The following is an 18,259-nucleotide window of genomic DNA, read 5'->3' on the forward strand; positions in this document are numbered from 1 at the left end:
TCAAAAAGGTCTGTTCTTAGGGGTGCCAATGCCTTGAACCTCCAGTTGTATTGGCCAGTGATCTGAGTCTCCAAAGGGGAGCATACTTGCAACCATTTCCTTGTCATTGAAAATGAAATCCTCTAAGATTATGAATCTGTCTAACTTAGAGGCCACTTGAGACTCTCCTCCTCTTTTATTGTTCCAAATAAAGATTCCATTACTCGTTACAATGTCCACCAGCTTTATCTGATTAGTAAAGGTTTGAAAATCCAAAGAATCTTTGCCTAGAAGTCTAGTTCCCCCCTTTTTCTGTAAGTGATTTAATCATGTTGAAATCACCTCCTAGGATCTAGGGTATTCCTGCATGTTTGTCTCTAAGATTCTCCAGAGAGTTTAGAAGCCTAAGTTTGTCATCCGTTCTTTGAGGGTCATAAAAATTCGTTACCAGGTAGGTATCCTTGTCTCCCACAAGTTGAATGACTACAGATAAATATTCCCTAGATGCCTTTGCATATATTAAGCCAATTTTATGTGGATTCCAAAGAGTGAGAATACCTCCTACTATATTCTCTACTTTGAATTCAAGAAACTCAAATTTATTGAGCCATTTACTATGGATATCTCTTATCTCTGGATGGAACACTTAGTTTCTTGGATGAAAATCATATCCATAGCTACTTGTTTCATTCTATTATTCAATATTTTTTGTTTCCTTTTACTACCTAGACCCCTGATATTCCAAGAAGTTAACTTCATAATTAAAGATTAGTAAAGGAGTAACTGGAGAGGTCTTTCATCTTACCTAAATCTATCATTGACTTTCCACATTCCATCAACAACTCATTCTGCTTTTTTCTACCCCATTTCTTCCCTGGGTTTTTGAATGCTAGTCCTGCTGTGTTTTTCATTGTTTTCACTCCTTTGTTGCCCTGCCTATCTTTATGTTTTTGTCTATCCACCCCTCTAGTATAGGTTTTCCATAAAAACTGCTGCTAAACTTTGTTGAACTCCTCTATGGGTTACGAGTCTAACCCTTCATTGGTTCCTTGATTCAAGAAACCTTCCAAATCTAGGTTTTCTTTCTCAAGAATTTCTTGGAGCTCATGGTCCTCCATTTCCATCTCGCTTTGGGTCATTTCCTCATCCATCTCCTGTTTTGCATCATTCTTCATAAATTCTTTATGTTTGTTATTATCTTGTATTTGTTCCCTTTCTTCTACTTTATCCTCCTCCTCTAGACTTCCTTCCTTTGCCTGTTCTATTTCTATGGAACCTTCTTCTACTTCAAGGACATGAAACATGTTCTAGTTAGCTTGCTGCCCTACTGATTTACGTGGTTTTGGTCCTCTTTTTCCACATTTTCCTTTATGTTCCACCTTGACGAAGCTTTATAAATCCTTCGTTGTGTCATTTTTGTTTTTGTTCTCTATTTTACTAAGAGGGTAGTCTCTGAACAGATGTCCATGCTTGTGACATTTGTGACATCTGAATGGGATATGTTCATAATCTACTGTTTGTATCCATTCTTTATCAAAAACCTCCAAAATAACCTCGTCTGGCAGAACTCCAAAGAGATCCATTTCCACATATATTCTAGCAAAGGAAGTCTACTTTCCCTTTCTAATGGCCTTAGAAACTTTGACAAATCAACCTAACTTATTTCCTATGGAAACTAGAGACTCTGTTTGCCAGTAATCAAGATGTAGAGAATAGAGTCTTACCCAAACTGGAACCGATGTAAAAGTTTCGCATTCTGGAACAAAGTTCATAATCCAGGGTCACATATAGAGGCCTACTGCAACATAAAAGTAGGGCCCTCCTTCAAACACTCTATCATTATCTTCAATATTTGCAAATACAACAATGAAAAAACCCTTAGACCCAAGATGTAGGTCAATGCTGCCTTTTGGTTTCTAGTGGTATTTAATCCACATTTGTAAGGCTTTTTCAGTGGGCCATAGACCCATGAATTTACAAATGATTGATTGAGTTTTCATGTGATCCCTGTGCACCTGCAACGCTGGCTCATTTAAAATGACCCTAGGAGTTACCGCCACATTGGGTTTGCATGGTCCCATGTGTGCTTTGTCTTTTGTTCCTTTCTCCTTATTTTCTTCCTCATTTTCTTTTGCATCATTATGCTTCCTTGACTTTGTTCCCTCCCATTCTTCATTGTTTCTTTCCCTTCCTTCTGAAGGCTCTTTGTCATTTTCCTTTGGGTTTTTTCCCCTACTGTCCACAGCTTGCTTATAGGAGCGAGTGGAGCTCCCTCCTTTGCATCCTTCCATGGAGAACACCTCTGTAACAGTCCGAAACCCTAGTTTTTCTATCCTGCCATTTGCTCAAATTTTTTCTTAGAATATTCCAGTTCTATGTGTAATTATTCATTAGCTTGATAAATTTATATTTTAAACATAGAGAATGAATTTTATGTTGAATTTTATTCTACATGAGTGTGATTACATGTTTCAATTATTTTTCATCTGTTATGTATTTGATACATGAAAATTTACCATTTATCAATAACTTTAATTTTGTTGTTTTCTTTTTGTGTGTGTGTGTTTTTGTAAGATTTGTGACAAATATTTATGACTAACATAGTTAAATTCATAAGACAACCAGATTGATGTTAGTTGTATTCAAGTGTTGGGTAGTTACTTCAAGCTTGTAACATATTTCAATAACGCTATAAATTTCAAGTAACATTCCCATATTTCTTGGTTTGATCCACCCAGGAATAGAAAAATGTTCAGTGAATAACTATTATCGGGAAAACTAGTGTCCATTCAGAGCTGCTAGTCCCACTAAGACTAGTAGCTATCTTAGAAACAAACAAACCAAAGTTACTTGTGTTTTCCTCTATGAGAGATAGATGAGAGAGAAGCAGAGAGTACCAACCTCAGTCTTTTGCTGGGCTCCTTGCTTGTTTCCTCCCTCCTTTGATAGAGCTTTGCCACTCCTTCCTCACTTGTCCCACTTCAAAGAACACTAGTAGAGTCAAAGCAACAAAATACCATCAAAGCATAGAGATCTATAACCATAAACAATGTAGGATTAGATGTACATTAACCATACAAATGCATATATAAATACAAGATTCAGAGATATACAAGTATATGGAGGAAAACTCAAATAGCTTTATCGATCGAAGTAGTAGAAGAGAGGATTACAACCAAGCTGTCTAATCTAGCGCCATCCTCCTAGCATGAAAGTCCTCTTCACCACATGAAAAGCTAGATCACCCAACAATACAATACTTCACAGAGAAACCAACAGCTCTTCCTTACAAAATAAAAAATTCCAGCCTCTGGATCTCTACGATGACGGATCCATATATAGATATTTTTAGGTGGGTGAGTCAGCTTCTGGGATTTTGATTAGTGTCATTTCTCTTATATTTTTTGGTTCCACTTGGATATTTCATGATCTCTTACGCATCCCTGGGAAAATTTTGAGAGGCAAGTGTCAAATGAGCATTTTCTAGAAGATTCTTTGGGTTTCCACCTAGCAAACTACCTCTGCCATTTGTCTGCTCCCATTCGTCACACCCTACAGAAGGGCTTTTCAGTATGTATCACACCCTCAGCATGGAGCAGTCTGTATGGTCCAGTTTTTACTAGTTCCGAGCAGTTTCTTAGGGAGGACTTTTGGTAAATGATGTAATCAACTGACCTTATTCCTTTAGGGTATGAAACAACACTTTTAGGAGTTTAGAAACCCTTGGTTTATGGACATATGTGATTGGGGTTGCAGCGCCCAAATATGTCTATAACAGTTGTCCCCCAAAGCATGAGGTTGTAAATCTTCTAATGTCGGGTGAAATGCTTTATCATGAGGATCCGAGGTTTTTCGAACTGGAAGGTGACCTGTAATTAGATACAATACAATACATTATCTTCATAATATTTTTATGATCTAGATGAGGCGGGCATTCCCATGCTCAGCTCTATAAATTCATTTTCATGTGCATAGGACAAACAATCATCTGTGTGGTAGACTAATGATTCTGGTAGAGCCATCATCCCTTAGCTTGGATGATTATCTATGTAGCTATGATGTACATTTGACGTCTTTATCTTTCCTGAATATATCGCAGCCCAGATGGATGAAACTAGATCTGGGGTCTTCAAAACACATTCAATCTTCGCCCGAAGTACAAGTCAATCCATGTGAAAATATGTTCTGGTGTCGAACATGGAAAGACATCGCCTGATTACTAGCCAATGAGGTAAGTTGTTAACAGGAACAAGAGGAATCACCAATAATGATAATGGCCCTCAAGGTATTGCAGCACAATTCACATGGTGTGAATACATGAGTCGATGTTGAACACCATGCAAAATCTTTCAGTCAAAGGCCATTGATGTAAACCTGTTTCCGGAAGTGAGAAACTTGTCGTTGAGGCATGCAAGCTTCAAAGTACTGAAAGGGTTGTTCCTAAGTTGACTTCTTGGATAATCAGCTGATGTCGAAAAGAAGTGACTCATCATAGGAGGGCCTTAATGAATCCCACATCTATGACACAGAACGGAGTAAATGATTTTGTGGAGGTGAAAATGATCTGATGATACAAGGTTCGGGGTGGAGGTCATGAAAGAATGGAGCGTCAAGGTATTGTAGCGGAAGATATGTTAGCTAGGGTAGTGAATTCTCTGAGCGACTTCTCTTAAACATATCGATGACACTGAAATGGATTGGTAGCATTAACCCCAAAAATGGATGGTACGGAGGACCAATGGTGATATGATCGGTGAATAGAATAACCCAACCCAACTCAATCATGGTGACGTTGTGAAAGTGTCATGTCCAAGAGTGACCTGCTACCAATGAAGTTCTTCAAGTTTTCTTCCCAATTTTTCCCCAGACATTGTTGACCAGTACCTCTTTATTTTTTCAAGCTTGAGGAGGATAACATATGCTTGTTATGTAATTTTCCCTTCGGGTAAACTTGTCGCTATGTTTTAGTGAGTCTAGCGATAGTGAAACTAGCTCTTGTCTATAATGGACAAGTTTGTCGCTATTGTTTTAATGAGTTTAATGACAAATATAACTCGGTCATTTTCAATTTTAGAGAGTCTAAAAAGAGACGGAAAGGAAACTCCAGTAATCATTTTTCGTAGTATAATCCCTTACGCCCGAAAAAGTATAAAATAATACGAAAGGGATGACTTTTCTGATCACTTTAACAAGCCAAAAAAGAAAAGTGCTCGATCTTTTTGTGTAATGATCCCTCAGGTCCAAAAAGATTAAAATCTAGAGGAGGGATGGCACTTACAATCACTTTAATGAGCTAGAGAGGCCGTATGCTTGACAATATTTTTATATTTTACGAGTCTAAAAAGAGCTTAAAAGAGACTCGTCTTTGAGGAATGAGTGATATTTTCAGGTAGCATCTAGTTCTAGGTAAAGTTTGTAACTTTTCAATCATGGCAATGTAAAGAAGATGGCTAACAAAATCACTCATCGCAGCTATTCCTCAAAAGGGTAAGCAGATGATCGGCTTAAAAGTGGAGGTGATGGTAAGAACACGACCAAGGCTTAAAAGTTGATTGTAATGCCATCACAAAGGTTATTTACTGAAAGTGGGTTCATTTTTTAATGAGCTTGAACTCTGGGGGAACATATTCTCATAACTAGGTTTATTTTTTAACGATCTTGAACTTTGTGAAAACACTGCTCCTGCCAGTCGTATAATAAGAATGTCTTTCATCAGTAGGTTCATTTTTTAGGGAGCTTGCCCCATGTGCAACTTTGCTCCGGAGCCTTTTGCATGTAAGCTAGGAACAACCAACCTATGAGGTTAAAGGGTTGACGGCCTACAAACTTAGAAAAAATCCTACAAACTACAAAAATAAATGGTCGCTTTTCACTCCCATGCAAAAGGTTTGCATTCCCCTAGGTATAAAGAGAAGTAGAGCTTTTAGGTTACCATACGGAAGTTCTCGCATGAAAGAAAGGTTGTTTCATCTGCATTTGTAGACAAAACACTTCCTTGGCTATGTCCATAGACAAAGGTGAATGGTACGAGCCTCCACTCACATAACCTTTGACGAAGGAATCCTTTTCTAGTCTAATCGCATTTTCCTAAATGGACGGGTGTGTCAAATTAGTCATATATCCTACGCGAAACCTACCTTATATTCGGGGTTTTCCTATCGAAGCAGACCAGGGTGCATGTCCCCTGGGTTTAGTCACATTCACCGAAACTGAATCACTCGTGCTCATCAGGTGGATGGACTGGAGGTTGATGAGACATTCCTTGTACAAAAATACCAATTAGGGATGGTATTTGACTATTAGCCATTTTTGAACTAGGAAATGAAAGCTGGTCAATGAATTGGACCATTCTGCCTTCATACGGGAAACACATCACCCTAAAGAGTGATGAAACAATAACTCCCATGCTATAAATGTAGTCACGTCCAAGGAGTAGATTGTAATCTAATGGCCCCTGGACTACCATCACGTTCAAATAAATTTTTTTCCTTCTCAAAGTTAGAGGCAAATTTGGAAGGATCCCTAATGGTCAACTAGTTCCTTTGTTGAAGCCTAACAGATTTTGAATCTCAGGTACAAGTGATGGCGAACCAAGCACTTTCCAAGCAGTGGAGGAAAGGATACTCACAGAGGCCCCTTCATCTATGATTTTACCAGCCATGATCATTCTATAATCTTGTACTATGATTTGGAATGGTATATTAGATGGTAGGTCAGGTCTCCCTAGTAGATTCCAATTGAAGGAAATGACTAGATTGCTTGGAGGTGGGACTGAATATATAACCGAATGAATCTCTGATGAACTTCCTTACTGTGAGAAAGGAACGGGTAGACTGGCCCCAGGTTCATTGGATTCTGTATTGACAAAAAGAATTTGAATGTTGTCGTTCTCATTCCCTTTGGTGACTGTATCATATGAAAGCGGACCTTCTGAAGACAAGACTGGGTCGACTGCTGTCTTGACCTGTTGACTTTGGTCTGGTGTGGACTCAGAGGGTTTATCTTCAATGATAGGTTCTTCAACTGACAACAAAGGTGTGTCAGTCAGATTTTCAACTAGCGATGGACTCGGCAAGAGTTTCTTGTATCCAAGAGGAAGTCATTGCAGTGAAGTAGGACGATTATCCAAGACTCTTTTAGCTTCATCCAAGAATGGACAATGGTAGAGGGCATGATCGCCTTCATAATGTTTACAAGGAAATTTAGATCTTCCTTTTTGTCCATTGATTTCATTTTCACTAGTTGACGATGTGCTCTCAACATGATCATTAGAGGTTGACAACACTAAATTGTGCAAGCAGGGAGACTAGTCCCTTAAGATCCATGGGATGCAAGGACAATCTTGATGATAGTGGTCCCCTTTGAAAATGACACATGGATATTTAGGTTTGGATGGTGCAGTGTGTGGATTTTCACCAGACAATGCATGGTTTCCCCTTTTACGTTGGCTTCTTCTTCTTCTTCTCCTTCCCTTTCTTCTTCTTCTTAGTTACTTGGTTTTTAGTTTTACTAGCTTCATCAAGCGAAGAGAAAGAAGGAGAGGGAGAAACAAACGAAGTAGAAGGTTGGGGATTAACTCTAGTATCATCTAGTTGCTAATTTGATTGCTCAGGAATCACGGTGTTTTGAACAACAGAGGTCGAGAAAATCCATACTGGCAGGCCAACTGTAAGTCCTAGAAGGGACAATGTAGCCATGTGTGGAGCACCAACATCTCCCCAAGAGGAGAAGGGACTAGGATTCCCCCCAAGTGGAAATGTTTGATTGGTGGACTCCATTTTCTCAACCTAAGACCAACGAGGGAACAATGATGTTATTCCGATTAAAATAATTTTATGACGCTTTGACACAACTTTCTTTTTCAATTTTTAAGAGTTGAGAAAAAGTTAAAGATGAATCTAGTCACCTTCAATTTTTAATGAGCTTGAAGTGACAAGTGCTCAGATGGACCTTTTCTTTTAAGGAGTCTGAAAAGGAACAAAAGTGACTGCTCAGGAAATCTAGACAGAGGGATTACCAAACCAATCACAAAACTGTAGAATACTTTTTACGTACAGTAGTCAATCTTCCCAAATGTTGTGTTCAGCGCATTGCAATCGATAGGGCAGCAAACACGACTTCCTAAGGATAAAGGGTATAGCCTATTGTGGTCTCCCAATATATACTCGATGGTATGTGGGAGCACAAGTCAGTACTGGAACTTATCGTATCAAAGAGGAGGAATCACCAAACCTATGATGAAAATGATAGTTACCAGGCTTTATGATGCCGGAATACGTCTCTAGCCTAGACTTCTAGATGTTGTGTGTTAGGTTCCAAAGAATTTTTATGTTCATTGAGGTTTATTTTACAGTTGATCTTTCTTAAGAAGTTTTCCTTTAAGGTTCACCACATGATGTAGATATACAATTTCTAAATATGAAATATAAGATGATAAACAGTTGTTTACTTTCTTTTAGCAATGAAAATCCTAGCTACTAAGGAAAGAGAAGTAAAATTCTTTCAACATAGAGCAGAGAGGACACACTAAATGCACTTTTCCTAAATCAATTTCCACATGCAGCCTAAATGAAAATGCACATGCATGTATTTGTTTTTTCAGTTTCTTTAATGTGTGAAAGACAAAAAGAAACTAAGCACAGATCTGAACTATCTTTCCTCAAAGTGACACTTCAGCAAAAACGAAAGGAAGATTAAGACGACACTTTCAATTTCGACTTGAAAACTGCTTTCGACACTTCAAAGAATTGATGATTCAAATCAAAGAGAATAGCAAAAGTGTAATCAACTATCTAAAAGAGGAAGACTTTACCACACTCTTTTCCTTGACTGAAAACGACACTTGTAACACTTTCAAATCAAAAGATGACAATTTGATTAAGCTACTATTTGCAAAGGAGAACTGTAAATGATGAAAAATACATAAAAATGTTCACAATTCTTTATCAATGGAGGCTAAATAATGCAAAGGAAGAAAGTTTCAACAGTGATATACTGATCATAGATAGTAAAACTACTGAATAAAGTTGAAGACAATAAAAAAAACCAAAATCTGGAGGTAGAAATAGTCTCACTCAATCATCGCACCTGTAACACAGGGAAACAGGGATGCATATCACCTGCAACACATGGTAGGTGTGATGAATCTAGGTTTCCAATGAGAGATAGTGCGATGGTCCAGGGATGAGACTGAGCTCGGTTTTTTCCCACAGTTTGCAACAAAGTTCAGGGATTTAAGCTGAGCTAATGATAGGAAATAAACACAAAATATAGGGGCTGATCTAATGAGGTTATTTGAGCTACCACCAGGGCACTTAGGATGTTTGCAAGTCATTTGTTCAGTTCATAAACAAACCCAGAGATTGACTAAAGTAGCATTGATCTACTTTGCACTTGCATAGCAAATTCAGTTCGAAGGCTAGCTAGCTTAACTTCAGGCTCCATCTGAAGTTTATAAAGAAAAAAATAGAAACAAACAAACAAACTATTCACTCCCCAGCAGAGTCACCTTTTTGTTATTGGGAAAACTAGTGTCCATTCAGAGCTGCTAGTCCCACTAAGACTAGTAGCTATCTTAGAAACAAACAAACCAAAGTTACTTGTGCTTTCCTTTATGAGAGATAGATGAGAGAGAAGCAAAGAGTACTAACCTTATTCTTTCACTTGGCTCCTTGCTTGTTTCCTCCCTCCTTTGATAGAGCTTCGCCACTCCTTCCTCACTTGTCCTGCTTCAAAGAACACCTGTAGAGTTAAAGTAGCAACATACCATCAAAGCATATAGATCTATAACCATAAACAATGTGGGATCAGATGTACATTAACCATACAAATGCATACATAAATACAAGATTTAGAGATATACGAGTATATGGAGGAAAACTCAAATAGTTTTATTGATAGAAGTAGTAGAAGAGAGGATTACAACCAATCTATCTGATCTGGCACCATCCTCCCAGCATGAAAGCCCTCTTAACCTCATGAAAAGCTAGATCACCCAACAATACAATGCTTCACAGAGAAACCAACAACACTTCCTTACAAAATACAAAATTCTAGCCTCTGCATTTCTAGGATGAGGGATCCATATATAGATATTTGTAGGTGGGTGAGTCAACTTCTAGGATTTTGATTAGTGTCATTTCTCTGATAGTTCTTGGTTCCACTTGGAGACTTCATGATCTCTTACTCATCCCTGGGTGAATTTAGAGAGGCAAGTGTCAAATGAGCAATTTTTAGAAGATTCTTTGGGTTTCCACCTAGAAAATTGCCTCTGCCATTTGTTTTCTCTCCCTCATCACACCCTACAAAAGGGCTTTTCAGTATACATCACACCCTCTATGTGTAATAGGTGAGATGCATCGCACCCTCAGCAAGGATCAGTCTGTATGGTCCAGTTTCGACCAGTTCTAAGCAGTTTCTTAAGGAAAACTTCTGGGAAATGATGTAATCAGCTGACCTTGTTCCTTTAGGGTATGAAACAACACTTTTAGGGTTTAGAAGCCCTTGGTTTATGGACATATGTGATTGGGGCTGCAGTGCCAAAATATGTCTATAACAATAACATTTCTATTTTGTCCATCAAAAGAGGCATATTCTAGTTGTCTATAGGGAATTTTTGTATGTATGTGATTTGTTTGAAGGAAACCTACATATGTACACCAACTACTAGAATAGAAGTAATGTATATATGCAAAAAATCTATTTTGGAAGCATTTGAAGGAAAATTGAAGTCCACAACTACCACACAACTGCAAGGGATTTAACTATTAGGGACAATGAATGCTTCTTAAGCATAAGTATGGAAAAGTATGTTATAACAATTATGTTATACAATAGCTACTCCCTAACAAAAAACTATAATGTTATTCATGAATTTTTTTGAGTAATATCTGCTTCGAAATTTGGATTTCCAATAGTGCTTAGAAAAGTTCCTTTGGGGATTTCTATTTGTCCCATAATATCCATCATGGTAGTTAGTACTTCAAGGGATTATTTTTTGCAAAGAAAACCCACACTTACAAGATGACAAAGATAGTTTAGTGCATTATATTCTATATTCGTCATAATTTTTCTCCTCAATAGAGTCCCATAGATGACTTCTCTTACTGAGTTCAACAAAAGAACTACCCGCCCATTTTGCATGTTCATACCTTCCACAAACAAGTTGTGAGTGGGATTATGTCTATTCAACATCTCCAATAACATTATTACATGGATATAAACATCACCATTTGTCATGACATGTCCATACAATCCATATTCTACATTGAGATCTTCTCATTATGTAGATATTTATGTAGATTCAACAACTCATGTGATATACTAAAACAAAGACAAGAATCTACTCTACTCTTTATAGTGGAAACCAATAACTTGATCGATGAAGAAAATAATCAAAAGGAGGAAGAATATTAATGGAACATAACACAATATTTCTCTGGGGAAAGCAACTACTCAAAACCTTGACTATCGAGATTGCATTAACTAGAAGATCTCAGAAGAAAATACACTGCTTGTTCACACTAGAACAATTCCTTCACAAGTATAATCTAATTCTCTACTCACAAGCTAGCTCAAGCCAACACTTAACCTATTTTGATGCCTTCGAAGCCCCTACTTCTTGCGCAATTCCTAAGAGAATCAACCCATATTTAATTGGGAAATCCTTCACCCATAACTGCGAAATCAAAACTTAGGTCCTTAAATGATTGCATGCACCATCTGTACAACTCTAAAAATTATACAAGTGAGAGTAAATTGTCCCTACACTCTAGTCTCAACTAGGTCTTCCTCTGAACTGACATGCATGAATTATTTGTGAGTGAATCTTCAATTAACTGGTGTGGTACTAGTTGATGCACTTGTGCACTAATCCACTACTAGACCTCTACTAGTTTAACTGACTATAACTCAGTTAGATTGAGTTATCTAATTAAAACTCCAATAAACTCAACCTAGACCCCTAAAATTTAGGGATCACACTTACATGACTCCAGATATACTTCCAAATTGAATTTCCTAAGCTAACTATGTCAACTTAACTTATTTAACTATTACAAGTTTCTCTGAGAAAAGAATTACAATTTAATTGAAGGAAAAATTAAATTGGAATTTCTAGATGTTATTTTTAATATTTCTTGTTGCTATTTGCAACACTCTATCTCAACAATAAATGAATTCAAATTTATCCCAATCCTAAACCTCTGGAATGTTCTGCATACAACACATCTATCCAGTGTTGTTGCCACAACAACTCCTGAAAAAAATATCCAACCTGAATTAGTATGTTGCATATCTCATCAAAGACTATGACTGCTACTATCTCTGCCTCTATTGACTAAAAACTATGTACTTCTACGGACTCAACCTTTCTGCACTATTGTCAACTCTGCTCTATGCTCTTCAGTATTTGACTATTCTAGCCTCTGTCACTCTGATATTTGATTGCATCAACCCCCACTGATCCATCTTGCTACTGTGTACTTTAGGCTCCTGTAGCAAGGTATGGTCCAAGAGATAAAACCTCTCAATGGACCCTGCCCAATTCCTTCTCCATTGGGACTATCACTTCACATTGCCCCACCTCTCACTTAGAGGTATGGTTGCATGTGCTCCCTCTCCCCACTTGGCATGAAATTTCCCCCTACTAGAGGTCTCTACTTGAGTGGATGCCTTCACTCAGTCTCCTCTCTTCTTCTCCAATTTTGGCTACTCCACAACTTTCTAAGGTTGCTTCTGAGGCTGCATCTTCTCTACTTTAGTGGATCTCTGCACTTGATCTCCTCTATGCTTCTCCAATTGTGGTTGCTCCACAATTATCTGAGACTGCTTCTAAGGCTTCTTCTGGGGCTACATTTCGAGAGGTAATACACTCTCCCTCTCAACCAATAAGTCTCTAACCTTTTCCATGCTCCTCAAGGCTTTGCATGCATCTTTGACCTCAAGAGCATACAAGTTCTTGACTCATACACCAATCTCTTTCACCTGTCCTGTGGCGATGTGTGTAAGGAAAACCTTTCGCTTACTAAAATTCACATCATAGCCACAATCTTCCAATACCATGATAGAAACAAGATTCTTCTTTAGTCCTGGAACATACATCACATTTTCTATTCTGAGAGGGCAGCCAGACTCCCTTTGAAAGGTAACTCTAAAGATCATGGTAGGGCTATACATCCCTTCATCTCCAACTTTATGTTTTGCTGGAGATCTCTTTCTTGAAAATAACTAGAGAAATATTTGTTCCTCATCATATGGAACGAAGCACCACTGTCAAGATACCACATGCCTCCCATTACAGTGTTGTCCATGCATGCAATGAAAGTGAAATCAAGTTTGAATTGTTAAGCTAGAGCTTCACCTACTACTACTACTGCTAGCTCCTTATTTCTTGCTTTCTTTTGTGGGAAATTTGTGGCATAGTGCCCATGCTATGTTAGGTCCCTATACTACTAGTGTAGCCCCTTACTATTATTAGTGGAACCCCCTTATTGTATTATTTTTCCCATGTAGTCGACATATTGTTATTATTTTTCCCCATAGAAGCCCATTATTGTTATTATTATTCCCTTACATTATTATTGTTATGTCAGCTATGATTATATTGTGACCCCTTAGAATCATATATATAGAAAGGAGGTCTTATCATTTGTATCATTGTTGATGGTGCTGGAGCCCCCAATATTCAGGGGATCACCTTGGTATGAAGTCCCAACTAGGCCTCACACCATTTGGTGTGGGAGTCCCATCGAGTAATATGGCCCGGATGCCATTATCTTAAAGATTTGCCTCAACTCTTACTTGTTGGCATAGGAGAGTGGTCTGCTTTGTCTTCAAAAAGTGATGTCCGTGTGCCTGGTGATTGTTAGTGTCACTTGTGTCAATGGTTCTTTCACTGTAGCGGGAGAGGGTGGGAGTGAGTACCAAGTCAGTTGGGAGGAAACCTAAACTCTACTACGAACACACAACACAACAGGACATGCATATCTTCTAGAGGAACAGTCCACATGGATGCGGAAATCAAAATACACAATGGATGATAACGTACAACACTTAGCAGATGAGTCTGCATGAGTGCAATGGTTGTTGTAGCAAGTTTTATCTGAAAGGTTTGTCTAATGTTCGAGAGGGTAGTCAACATGGGTGAGACAACATTAACAGCATATACAACACATTTCATTAACATATGTGTATTACAACAAGTGAATGATTTCAAGTGTTAAACACAAGTTAAAGCAACATGCATTACAGGTGTTCAAGATTAGTCTTACAACAGTTACAATACATGTGTGAAAATGTGTTGGCCTGTTAGCAGGCTTGTGAATTAAGAAAATGTTCCAAGAAACATTGTTACACCATACATCACTAACCCCGTGTGCAAGGAAATGGAACCACTACTTACTCCTAAAAGAAAATATTATAGAATCTCAAAGGTATGTGGGAGGAGCTTAGGTGAAAAGTATTTTTCATGTGAAAAAGAGGGGGTATTTATAGCCAAGGGTGAAACTTACCCTTGTGGTTGTTCAACTACCCTCATGATTGTTTGACTTCCATGACTTTTCGACTTTAGATGACTCTTCATACAACAAGTGTATCTCTTGGACTTCCACGCTCCATTACATTGATTGATAGTATGGCCCACAGTAGAGATGTGGACAAAATGACTCATCAGAAGATTCGACATGACGATGCTAGTACATTCTTGTTGCTACTGGTGTGGATATCAAGTTGCAGTGTTGTTGGGTGATTGATGTACTCAAGGTGTGTCACAACTTCACCTTCACATGACAAAGTGCACGGAGTCTTTGATGGTCTTTGGTTCGCTTGATTTTTCATTCACACATTGCTCCTTGCTTGTATGTTGGTAAGCTCCACAAGTTCATCTGTTCATGAAAGGTGCATGTTTGTCCATGTGTTTATCCGTGAATACATCTTGCATGTTTGCTCATCTGTCCATCCGCAAACACATCTTTGCATGATCATCTGTTCATGATCACATCTCTTTGCATGCATCATTTTTTCAACCATTGGCAAACATGTCCTTCTACATGTGCTCCCTTTGTTCATCCCATCCATCATCACACGATGTTTGTTTGTGTCCTTATATTTGTAGTCACTCATGATGAGATGACATCAAATCCATAAACCTCCTAGTCTACCATGATGCATAATTGTTTAAATTTCAGGTGATCGGAAGAGGAGACAAGGTTGTGAGGTGGGATGGAGGCTCTAGGAACCGTTGATGAAAACAGCACAGCAGTCACTAGGTGATGGAGATGGGCAATCTGGATTGACAGTGACTGTTTCCAGGGTCTGGCTCAGATGAAGGACAAAACTATGTAGTTTCTTAGAGGAACAATTAGGGCTATGGGAAGGCTGTGTAGTCTGAATCTGCACAATTTCCAAAATGAGCGGGCAGTGGGAGCTTGGAAGCAAAAACTGTGCAATTCCTGGAGGAAACTGGCAGTTGGTTTCTGGATCACTGGCAGAAAAAACTACACAATTCTTGAGGGGAACTAGCGGTCAGCTATCGGGAGCTTGGTAGTAAAAGCTGCGCAGTTCCTGGAGGAAATTGGCAGTCAAATGCTGGAGCTTCGCAGCAAAACTACGCAATTCCTAACAGGAACTGGCAGTCGGCTATTGGGAGCTGCTGGTGGGTAAAATTGTGTTGATGCTGGGAGGTTGGCCTGCTGATCACCTCTGCACAATTTTTGAGTTGAGCAGATTGTTGGGTAGCAGATGGATTGCTCATGAAAACTGTGTAGTTTTCTGGATAAATAGTCAATCGATTGACTGGAAAAACTGCGCAATTTCTAAGGGAGATAAGGACTGGCACTTGGTGTCTATCTGGCTTGTCTACACAATTCTCTTAGTGAGTAGAGAGGGCAAGGTTGCAGCCTCTGCATAATTTTTTAGGGGGGTCAGTCTCAGGGTGGCTATTGAGTGAAAGTCTCTGGTTGACTAGGATGAAGGTTGATTGATTCGCTTGCAGGCAGCGCAACTTGAAATGGCTTGCTTGGTGCTTTTTCATTGTTTTGGGTGACAGTTGATCAAGTCGATGGCAGGGTAATGAGTTGGGTGTCAGAGGGGAATCTAGTCGTTATAAATTCATCAAAGTGACTAAGTTTGTGATATAGTGAAATATGCATACTTGATCTTGTGAACACACACATAAATGACTAGACGACGAGACGACTAAAACCATTCAGACACACATTCTCAACATGACTGACCGACAGTGTGAGCGACAAGCACGACGCTTGTTATTGATTGTTGGTTGACTGTGACGATGCTTGCGTGACAGTGTATGTGACTCTGTGTGTGAGTTCGAAAAATGTTTACATAATGAACACAACATATACACATGAAGCGAATACCTTGAATGTGACTAGAACATAGTCGCAAGCATGAAAGTGACATCAACATGCAAAAGCTTGAGTGGAATGATCAAGCAAGGTGGGTGCGAAGACATGCACGAGCTCACAAAGTGAACCTGAGTGCATGCAGTCATCAATTAAAACACTCAAAGGAGGCTCTGCAATTGGATGTAGGCCAAAATTTTGGAGGGTGGTTGTAGCCGCTATAACACTTGGTGACACATTGGTAGAACTCCAGCTTCTTTGTTTTGGTTCATTGATAGCATAGGGCCTTGGTCTTTCAGTGATTATTGAATCACTATGTGTGTTACTTCAGCTTCCCCACTTACCCCATGGACATACATTATTCACATTTTTCCAACTCATTCAAACACAATCAAAATTTCAACTTGATCACAGTGTTCCAAAATCAGGAAGGGTAGTTTAGCTCACGAGTTGAAGATTTTCATAGTATGGTGAGAAGATAATTTTTTGACCTAGAGCTACAAGATAAAGTAAGAGACACCTAATACTAAAAATTATGCTCAAGGATTTTTAGGGTTGTCGTCCTCAAGATAATGATTGTGTTTTTCCTATTAGTAATTATAGTAGTTCCACTCAATGATTGCAAATTCCATAAGGTGTCATTAACAATCGCTACCTAGTTTTTTGTCTCAATATTGGTTCTAATTCTTGTGATAATTTTTATTTGGTTTCTCCCTTAACATTGCTTACATTATAATTTTTTTATTTTTTTAAGTTTCAACTAACTTGTGTCAATTCTTATTGAAACATAGGGTTTTCCATATTCCTACCAAAAGTGGTGGAAAGTGAATTCTTTTGTTTATGTAACACTTCCTCCCACCCCCTTGTACTATCTCAGTCTGTGAAAGGTGTTACCTATTAATTTGACTCAATATCCAAGGTTTTTTATGAAGATGGGGTTACAAAAATCCTCTTTGTCCAACATTAACAAAACTTGAAACAAATTCCACCATCACAATAAGCTCCATCTCTAGGAGATCACAAGGATCTTTACTATTGAAGGAATATCCATCTCTATCAAGTTCATTATGTTATTTGTCTTTCTTTTATTAAGTATAAATTAGAGAAACATGAATTGATGCATTATCTAGAAGAGCCTTGGTTTTGTAAAAGCATGGCATCATAGAAGGAGGCATATGTTAGTAAAACTAGAATCTACATAATGAAGTTGCTTTGAAAGAAAATCATCGAGCTTATAAGAATGAGAATATTCAAACCATATTGCATGTTTATAGTTCATCTAATAATTTTCAAACATACCTTTAGAGGTAGTCATCTTGCAAAGTGGGATAATCAAGACCCTTTATGAATCATCATTTAGGAAGGTTCTTGGAAGAAAAATTATGACTAGTATATATTCCATCTAATCTATAGTCTTGAAGGATGAAAGAATGAAAATGGTCAAGTTGCAGTGTGGAAGACATAACTAAAGTATTTCTCCTCTTGAAAAGAAACCCACCGTTGATAGGTATAAGAAGAAAACTCATTCAAGAAATGGTGGCTAGATGGTTGTATGGAAGCATAGGTATACATGTTTTAAGTAACTCTTCTCTAGGGCAGGGTTCATATCTACACAAATCTTGCAAAAAGAGTTGGTTATAAAAATGTGCCTGGTAAGTCTTTCATGTGATTACTTGATGCTTGAAAGAAGAAGTTTGATATGCTTCGGTATGGATAAATATCAAGGCTCTCAGACAAGATTGCATGAAATAAATATAATTATATTGATCAACATCAAGGATAGTCTCCAGACAAAAGAAAGGTAGTTAATAATGAAAGATCCAATGAAGATATTGAATTTTGTTAATCAAGTTCGATCCATGTGCACTTCGATTAAAAGTGGATGCATGGAGAAGGATTCTTGTACAATATGGAGATGG

The sequence above is a fragment of the Pinus tabuliformis genome, chromosome 4_2 (assembly GCF_031772625.1).
Source record: "Pinus tabuliformis cultivar Carrire ecotype Pingquan chromosome 4_2, CPIR1, whole genome shotgun sequence".
NCBI classification, from domain to species: Eukaryota; Viridiplantae; Streptophyta; class Pinopsida; order Pinales; family Pinaceae; genus Pinus; species Pinus tabuliformis.